This window comes from Pantherophis guttatus, chromosome 6 (genome assembly GCF_059756535.1).
Source record: "Pantherophis guttatus breed Tessera chromosome 6, ASM5975653v1, whole genome shotgun sequence".
In the NCBI taxonomy this organism is placed as follows: Eukaryota; Metazoa; Chordata; class Lepidosauria; order Squamata; family Colubridae; genus Pantherophis; species Pantherophis guttatus.
The window spans coordinates 90,979,508-90,988,044 of record NC_142068.1 but is presented as its reverse complement, the minus strand read 5'-3'; positions in this window follow the sequence as shown (position 1 = coordinate 90,988,044).

The window sequence follows — 8,537 nt, the reverse complement described above, 5'->3', positions numbered from 1 at the left end:
GTCAGGGGTGGGATTCAGTTACCTTCCCTACCGGTTCGCAAATGTGAGCGCACACGTTTTGTTGGCGACCAAATTCAAAAGGTGATATTTCATCTGTGTTCTGGAGAGATATAGTTGAGAAGAACATAATCATGCAATTTCGTTGAGGCCTTCCGTGAATGCACAGATGCTCACGCATTACGTCCGGGCGGGTGGGCGGAGCCTCCCGCAGTTGCCACTACTGGTTCGCCCAAATTAGACAGAACCGGCTGAATCCTACCTCTGCCCAAAGTATGGAGCAATATGTCTGTAGAGATTCTCAGTCATTTAGGTCATGGTTGTCCCAAAGGTGCTTTTTCAGGAGGCAACCAGACTTTCTTGTTTTTTTTTTTTCTTTGAAGACGTTTCGCTTCTCATCCAAGAAGCTTTTTCTGCTCTGACTGGATGATGGGGAGTGGAAGGATTTATATTCTTTGCAGACAGCTGATGATTTGCATCCTTTTTGAGGGTCATTGAAGCACTTGGAGGTTTATCTGTGTCCTCGGGGTTAGCTGAGTGGTGGTCCTGGTTCCTGTAATCTGCCATTTTTCTGGAAATCTGTTCATACTCCCACATCGTTTGAAGGGTATTCATCAGGGGTCAGTTCTACTTACCTTTACTACTGGTTTGTAGTGGGGCCACGCGTGCGCGCTCGCTTCGCTCGCACGTGCGCTTGCTCTTCTGCGCATGCGCAGAAGCATTTTGATGACGTCGGGGTCAGTGGGCGGAACCTCCCGCCGGTTTTACTACCAGTTCTATAACCAGGAGCAACCCACCACTGATATTCATCCCAAATTACATAGCTAAAAGTCTGTAGAGATTCTCAGTCATCCAGGTCATGGTTGTCCCAAAGATGCTTTTTCCAGGAGGCAACTGGACTTTCTTGTTTTTTCTTTGAAGACGTAACAGGTAACAGTAACAGAGTTGGAAGGGACCTTGGAGGTCATCTAGTCCAACCCCTTGCTCACGCAGGAGACCTATACTAGGGATTCGAACCGCCGAACTGCCGACCTTTCTGATCAACAAGCTCAGTGTCTTAGCCACTGAGCCATCTAGCCAGGCACTTCTCATCCAAGAAGTTTCACTTCTTATCCAAGAAGCTTTTTCAGCTCTGACTGGACGGTGGGGAATGGAAGGGTTTATATTCTTTGCAGGCAGCTGTGTGGCAATATGTTGATGAAGATCCTCAGTCACTCAGGTAGAATGGTCTAGAAGTTGAGTCATGCCAACTGGGCTTCCTTTCTTCTTGATTCGAGATGTTTTGCTGCTGCCCATCCGAGCAGCTTCTTCAGTCTGATCCAGTTGGTTAAAGGAATCTGAGTAGGCAGAAAGTCGTTGGAATGTACCACTCCTAAAATTCTTAGGGGTTCCTTAAATGTGGCCTCCCTGTTGAACCTGTGAAGCAGGTGTGAATTTATCAGGGATTGATGAGAAAATAGCATTTAAAAAAATGAGAGACAGGATGTGTCTGAGGCTTCCACCTCTATCAAGGGAAGGATTTTCTATTCATTTTTCTGGTTTCACCGAAGAGACTACACTTAATGACCCCTAAGAGTTTTAGCAGTTGGTACATTCCAACTACTCACTGCCTACTTCAGATTCCTTCTAACCAACTGGCTCAGAAAAAGCTGCTTGGATGGGCAGTAAAACATTTCAAATCAATAAGAAAAGAAGCCCAGTTGGCATGACTCAATTTCTGGATAATTCTACCTGTGAATCTTCATCAACATATTGCCTCATCCTTTGGGGAAGAAACCCTGAAGTTGGTGTGGGAATACCCCTTTTAGGAGTTGGTACATTCCAACAATTCTCTGACTACCCAGATTCTCCTAAGCAACTTGTAGAAGCTGCTTGGATGGGCAGTGAAACATCTCAAACCAATAAGAGAAGGACCAAGTCCCGTTGCCATGATTCAACTTCCAGACAGTTCTCCCTGGATGAAGAAGCTGCTTGGATAACCAGCAAAATGTCTCAAACCAACAAGAGAAGAAGTCCAGCTGCCATGACTCAATTTTCAGATAACCTGGTTATACCTTGTCTAATGATGAAAGCCAGTGTTTACCTGTTGCCATGCATTTAGAGAGCCAGGAATTCTACGAAGATGTCTGGCTGCCAACTGTCATTAACTGCCAATTCTTCAGTCTGTGACTTACAACCATTCAGTCTGACCCCATCATGACCATGGGGGAAAAAAAGTGACTTATGATTGATTCTCGCATTTATGACCGATGCAACTTATGTGATCATATAATCAAAATTTCAGTTACTACCAAGCTTGCCTTCCATTGAGGACCTCTATACTACACGAGTCAACAAGACGGCTGTGAAAATATTTACAGACCCCTTACGTCCTGGACATAAACTGTTTCAACTCCTACCCTCAAAATGACACTATAGAGCACTGCACACCAGAACAACTAGACTCAAGGACAGTTTTTCCTCTGAATGCCATCACTCTGCTAAACAAATAATTCCCACAACACTGTCAAACTATTCACTAAGTCTGCACTACTATTAATCTTCTCATTGTTCCTATCAGCCATCTCCTCCCACTTATGACTCTATGACTGTAACCTTGTTGCTGGCATCCTTAAGATTTATATTGACTGTTTCCCTATGACTATCATTAAGTGTTGTACCTTATGATTCTTGATGAATGCATCTTTTCTTTTATGTACACTGAGAGGGTATGCACCAAGACAAATTCCTTGTGTGTCCAATCACACTTGGCCAATAAAGAATTCTATTCTATTCTATTCTATTCTATTCTATTCTATTCTATTCTATTCTATTCTATTCTATTCTATTCTATTCTATTCTATTCTATTCTATTCTATTATTCTATTCTATAAAATCCTGGGGTCCCATTTGCAAGTTTGCAAACCTTCCCAGCCAGCTCCCAATGAGCAAACTCAATGGGGGAAGCTGGATTTGCTTAACAACTCTGTAATTCATTTAATGACCATATTAAATGAATGGTTGTAAGTCGAGGACTACCTGTATTGAGGATGCCAGTGAATTTCCTCTCTGCTTATCTACTAATGTTCCCCTAAAATCCTGTCCCAGCTTGGCCATCTGAAAATGGGGCAAAGTGGCAGAACAGACTTAAGCAAAGTCTCTGTTCCAAATCAACTCTATGTCCAGGTTCTTAGTTATGACAGGCACGGAGGCACAATATGAATATTGTTTACCATTGCTTACTTCCGAGTTGTCTTTTCAACTTTCCAGTTTAGCCGCCCACAATAAAAAATGTCCTTGTGGTCTCCAAACCAAATACTCCATTTGTTTATTTTTATATTTCATATTTCTTAACTGCCCGTCTTCCTCGTTGAACCGACAGAAGAGAATATTTGTAGCTCACAGTTGAATTGTAGGGTGCTGGGGGCTTTCTGAGCTTGGTGCAGATGTTTCATTACCCAACTAAGTAAGGAAACATCTGCAAGAAAACCACCAAGCTCAGAGACCACCAAGGAACCCACGTTCCATTTTATCCTACAGAAATGGAAGGAAATCCACAATTAGAGAAAAAAAAAAACATTCATGTCACTTAATTAAAGGTAAAGGTTCCCCTCGCACATATGTGCTGGTTGTTCAGGACTCTACAGGGCGGTGCTCATCTCCGTTTCAAAGCCGAAGAGCCAGCGCTGTCCGAAGACGTCTCCAGGGCACGGAACGCTGTTACCTTCCCACCAAAGGTGGTCCCTATTTTTCTACTTACATTTTTTACATGCTTTCGAACTGCTAGATTGGCAGAAGCTGGGACAAGTAACGGGAGCTCACCCCGTTACGCGGCACTAGGGATTCGAATCGCTGAACTGCTGACTAATTATTGGGATACCCTCTAAAAAAACAGAAATTGTGCATTCTCATTATAGACACAAGACTGCATGTCATACACATTAACTGGAAATATTCCCATTTGCTTCTGAGTCTAGAGGTAGATTACAAGGGTCATACTAAGAGCAGAGAAATTTAGCCATCCAAAATCCATGATTATTGATGTCTCACTTTCTAGTAGTAAAATGATACAGCTTTTTTTTTAATTAATTAGTTTAAAGAGAGTCCTGAACTCACACACTGAGTTTCTTTAATTAACCTGTGGAAATGCAGTGTAATCATTGTCATTATTATCTTTCAATACTGAATCTAGGCGCTTAGTGGGAACAAAACTAGGTGTAGCAAAAGCACTGCAGAATATGGATAGAGATAAAGCAGAATAGGATAGGCTAACCTTTTTGATGTCGTGTGCCAAAAGCGCTCGCGAATGCATGCACACCCATAATGCAATGCACGTGTGATCCCCCACATGTACCCCACCCCCTGTGCATGCACGCATGACCCCCCCACTCCCTGCACCCCCCATGCATGCATGTGAGTCTCCCGCATGCTTCCCGTCCAGTTGGAGGTTCTACTTACCTTTACTACCAGTTTGCAATGGGGCCGCGCGCATGCACAAAAGCTTTCTGATGACATCGGGATTGGTGGGCAGAGCCTCCCACCAGTTTTACTACTGGTTCTATAGAATCAGTCCGAACTGGAGCAATCTACCACTGTCCCCTCCCCGCGCATGCACGGCAGGGACCCGAAAACCAGCTGGCCAGTGGGAGGTACTCTGTGTGCCATCTGTGGCACACATGCCATAGGTTTCCCATCATGGGAATACAGTGTATCCAACTTTTACACTCTTATATGTTAAAGCCCACAAATGGGGCAAAAGGATTTTCGTGGCCATATTTATTCATCTATGTATTAAATATTTATATTTATTATTTTTTTTTAGCAAAGTGACTCTAAGTGGCTTACAGTCATTCCATAAAAATACGATATAAAACATGAATAATTACATTTAATAAATTCACCAAAGAAAGAACTATTTTTTTATCAGGAGAAGAACTAGACGTAGTAGACCACTACATATAGTTTGGCCAATGGATCTCAATGGAAGGTGATACAATAAAGGAAACTGAACGTCGGGTTAAATGTGGTTGGCAGGCATTTGGCAAGCTAAGCGTAATTTTCAAGTATGCCTGAAGAGAAAAGTTTTTGATTGGTGTGTGCTACCTGCTCTAACATATGCCGTGAAACATGGACACTAATCTCACAATTGACATGAAAGCTACGAGTGACGCAAAGAATCATGAAAAGATACACACTCGACATTACAAGACGAGACAGAAAGACCAGCGCATGGATTAGAGAGCAAACGAAAGTATCCGAGGCCATCAAGAGAGTAAAAGGATGGAAATGGAAACGTGCCGGTCACAGAGCAAGAAGAACTGATGGCAGGTGGAACCAAGGCAATCGCAGAATGGATCCCCCTTGATCAAAAGCGTCCATGAAAGAGACCTAAAACAAGATGGATGGACAACATCAGCAAGTATGGCGGCCCCAATTGGCCAAAGGAAGCTCAGGACCGTATGGGTTGGAAACATGAGGAAGAGGCCTTCATCCTTCCATGGACAGATAAGGGCTAGGATGATGATGATGGTGGTGGTGGTGGTGGTGGTGATAAAACGATAAATAAAGGCCATAAATTTAAATTTAGTTAAAATTCAATTGACCAAGATGAAGAGGAAGGGAACAAGAGTGCACACAAGGAAGAGGTGGGGCCTGTGTAATCCATTAAGCATTTTTAGGATATCAATCACCCAGGCCAATTGGCACAGCCAGGTCTTTAAGACCTCTTAGAAGGCCAGAATGTGTGGATGTCACCTCAGGAGACACAACGTTCCAGAGAGTGGGAGCCAGAGCAGAAAAGGCTCTTCTCTGGGACCCAGCCAGCTGGAATTCCTCAACCAATGTGGTCTGCAACATGCCTCTTCTGCTGGCGCAGGTTAATTTCTTATTTTTTATTTATTTTATTGTTTATTTGTATCCTGCCTTTATTGTGTTTATCAATAACTCAAGGGGTGAACATATCCAACACAGCTTCCTCCCCAGGGGTGCGTTTCAAAAATTTTAGCAACCAATTCTTTGCCTGGTTGCTGGGTGGGCATGGCCATGGTGGGTGTGGCCTACTACTTTTATGTTTTAATTCTGGCTGTACACCGTGCCGAGTCCTTCGGGAAAAGGATGGTATATAAATAAAATTATTGTTATTATTATTATTATTATTATTATTATTATTATTATTATTATTATTATTATTATTGTTGTTGTTGTTGTTGTTGTTGTTGTTGTTGTTATTATTATTATTATTATTATTATTATTATTATTCAGCCTCCTGTACCACAGTGTGTGTATGTGGGTGTTTTAGCCCTCCCCAGGCTCTGGAGGCTTTCCTTGGGCCTCCAGGAGGGCGAAAACAGGCCCACTTCCAGAACTTCCAGGAGGCCGATTCCCCCCCCCCAAGAGTCTCCGTGTGGGCGCTGCACTTACCTGGCATCCAAAATGGGCCATGTGGAGATTCCTGGGAGAGGTAGGCGGGGTGGGCGGGGCCAGCCAGTCCTTGCAACTACCAGTTCGGTGAACCAGATGTAAAATTAGCATCTGGTTCTCCCAAACTGGTCCGAACCAGCTGAAACCCCCCCTGTTCCTCCCCCAGTTTTCCCCACAACAACAACAATCTTGAAAAGTGGGTTGCGCTGAGAGAGTGTGGCCGGTTTTAAGTCACCCAGTTGGCTTTCATGGCTAAGGCAGGAGTAGAACTCACCACACTTCCTGCTTTCTAGCCTGGTACGTTAACCACTAGCCCAAACTTGGTCTCTTTGTGTGTTTTTGTGCTTATTAAATTTTGAATGAATTTATCTGTACAGCCAACCTGTGAGAGGGTTGATCCAAATAAATGTGAAGCTTAAACTAGGATCAAAATAATCCCTGCACAACTCTGAGTCCAAACTGCTTTCCATAGTCTTCTTCCCAATGACAATTATCTCGGGTGTCTCCATGTCAAAGATCTAAGGCACTGGACATGATTATTTTTGATGCATTTGATATATTTGTGGAAAGCTTCTTCTCTGAGAACCAGAACTCTGTGGTAGGGAATGGCCCCTCGGTCTCCGTTGGTGTGAAATTTTGCTCCTTCTCAATCACATATCTTATCTTGAAGGAACACATCTTGTTCTACATCCAAACCTTGTGGCTTATCTCACCTCTAGAGAATGCCCATCAACAGGAGGTTATGAAGTGACTTCCCTGCTGATTGTTTCGATTTGCAGTGAACAGTCCACATTTCAAAAGGAAACACATAATTCAGTTGGTTTTGGCAGACAGTGAAAAGGAATAATTCAACCTTCTCTGAATTATATCAATCTGAGACAGAAATCGAGTTCTCCTAGATCAGGATTTGAGAACACTAAATGAAGCTAAACCTTGTTTTGTAGCGGCTATTATTTTGAAATCTGGATGATTCAATCAAGCTGAAACTCTGGTCATATCAGATATTTCTGGAAATAATTAAACATGATGTTAACATTGCGACTCTGTTACGTAAAAGGAGAGAAAGGGACAACAATGTGGATTGTTATTTATTTCTCAGTATGTTTCAAAATATACTGTAACATGTAAGAGTCTAGAAAGAGTGCAGAGAAGAGCAACAAAGATGATCAGGGGACCGGAGGATAAAATATAGGAAGAACAGTTGCAAGAACTGGGCATGGCTAGTCTAGTGAAGAGAAGGACCAGGGGAGACATGATAGTGTCAGACCTGGAAGCCATCTTTTCACCTTTGAGCCTTCAGGCCTGCCACAAATTCTACCGTGGGAAACTGGGAGGGGTGATTGTATGAAGCGAAGATGATATGTAGTCAAAATAACATTCTTTATAGAAAGTCAAGGCCGTTATACCCTGCAGCTGAGCTGAGAAGAATGAGGAGGTATCTTCTGTTCCGGAGGGTACCTGATTGGTTCGTGTGATGGACATATAGGTGAAGGGCAAGGACTTGAACTTTCTTTTGGGTGAGGAAAACCCAGAAGCTCTTAGATTCGGGTTTTCCCAGATGTACCAATATGACATCTCTAATAAAATTTAACTTTGAGGAAATTCAAGCCTCGGAGTTTGATTTTGTTGGGGGTGTTACTTGGAACCCTGACAGATAGAAGTGTTCCAATACTTGAGGGGCTGCCACAGAGTCAACCTATTTTCCAAAGCACCTGAAGACAGACAAGAATTAACAGATGGAAATTTATCAAGGAGAAATTTCCTGACGGAATAATTAACCAGTATAGCGGCTTGCCTTCAGAAGTTGTGGCTGCTCCATCACTGGAAGTTTTCAAGAAGAGATTGGACAGCCATTTGTCTGGGACGGTATAGGGTCTCCTGCTTAAGAAGGGGGTTGGATTAGAAGTCCTCCAAGGTGTTTTCGAAATCTATTATTCTATTTCTGACTAATCTCTTTTTTCCCCTGTATGTGCCATAAGTTACATGATAATTATGCTTGTCTGAAGCATATTTCTCCAGAAATTGAGTAACTCCCACCAAAAGTAACAGGGCATGAGAATTTAATTTGTTTCTGGGAAAATATACAATGCCTTCTCTTTCTTCCTTGAATCTGGTTGTCAGTCTTACATAGCAGTTCTGG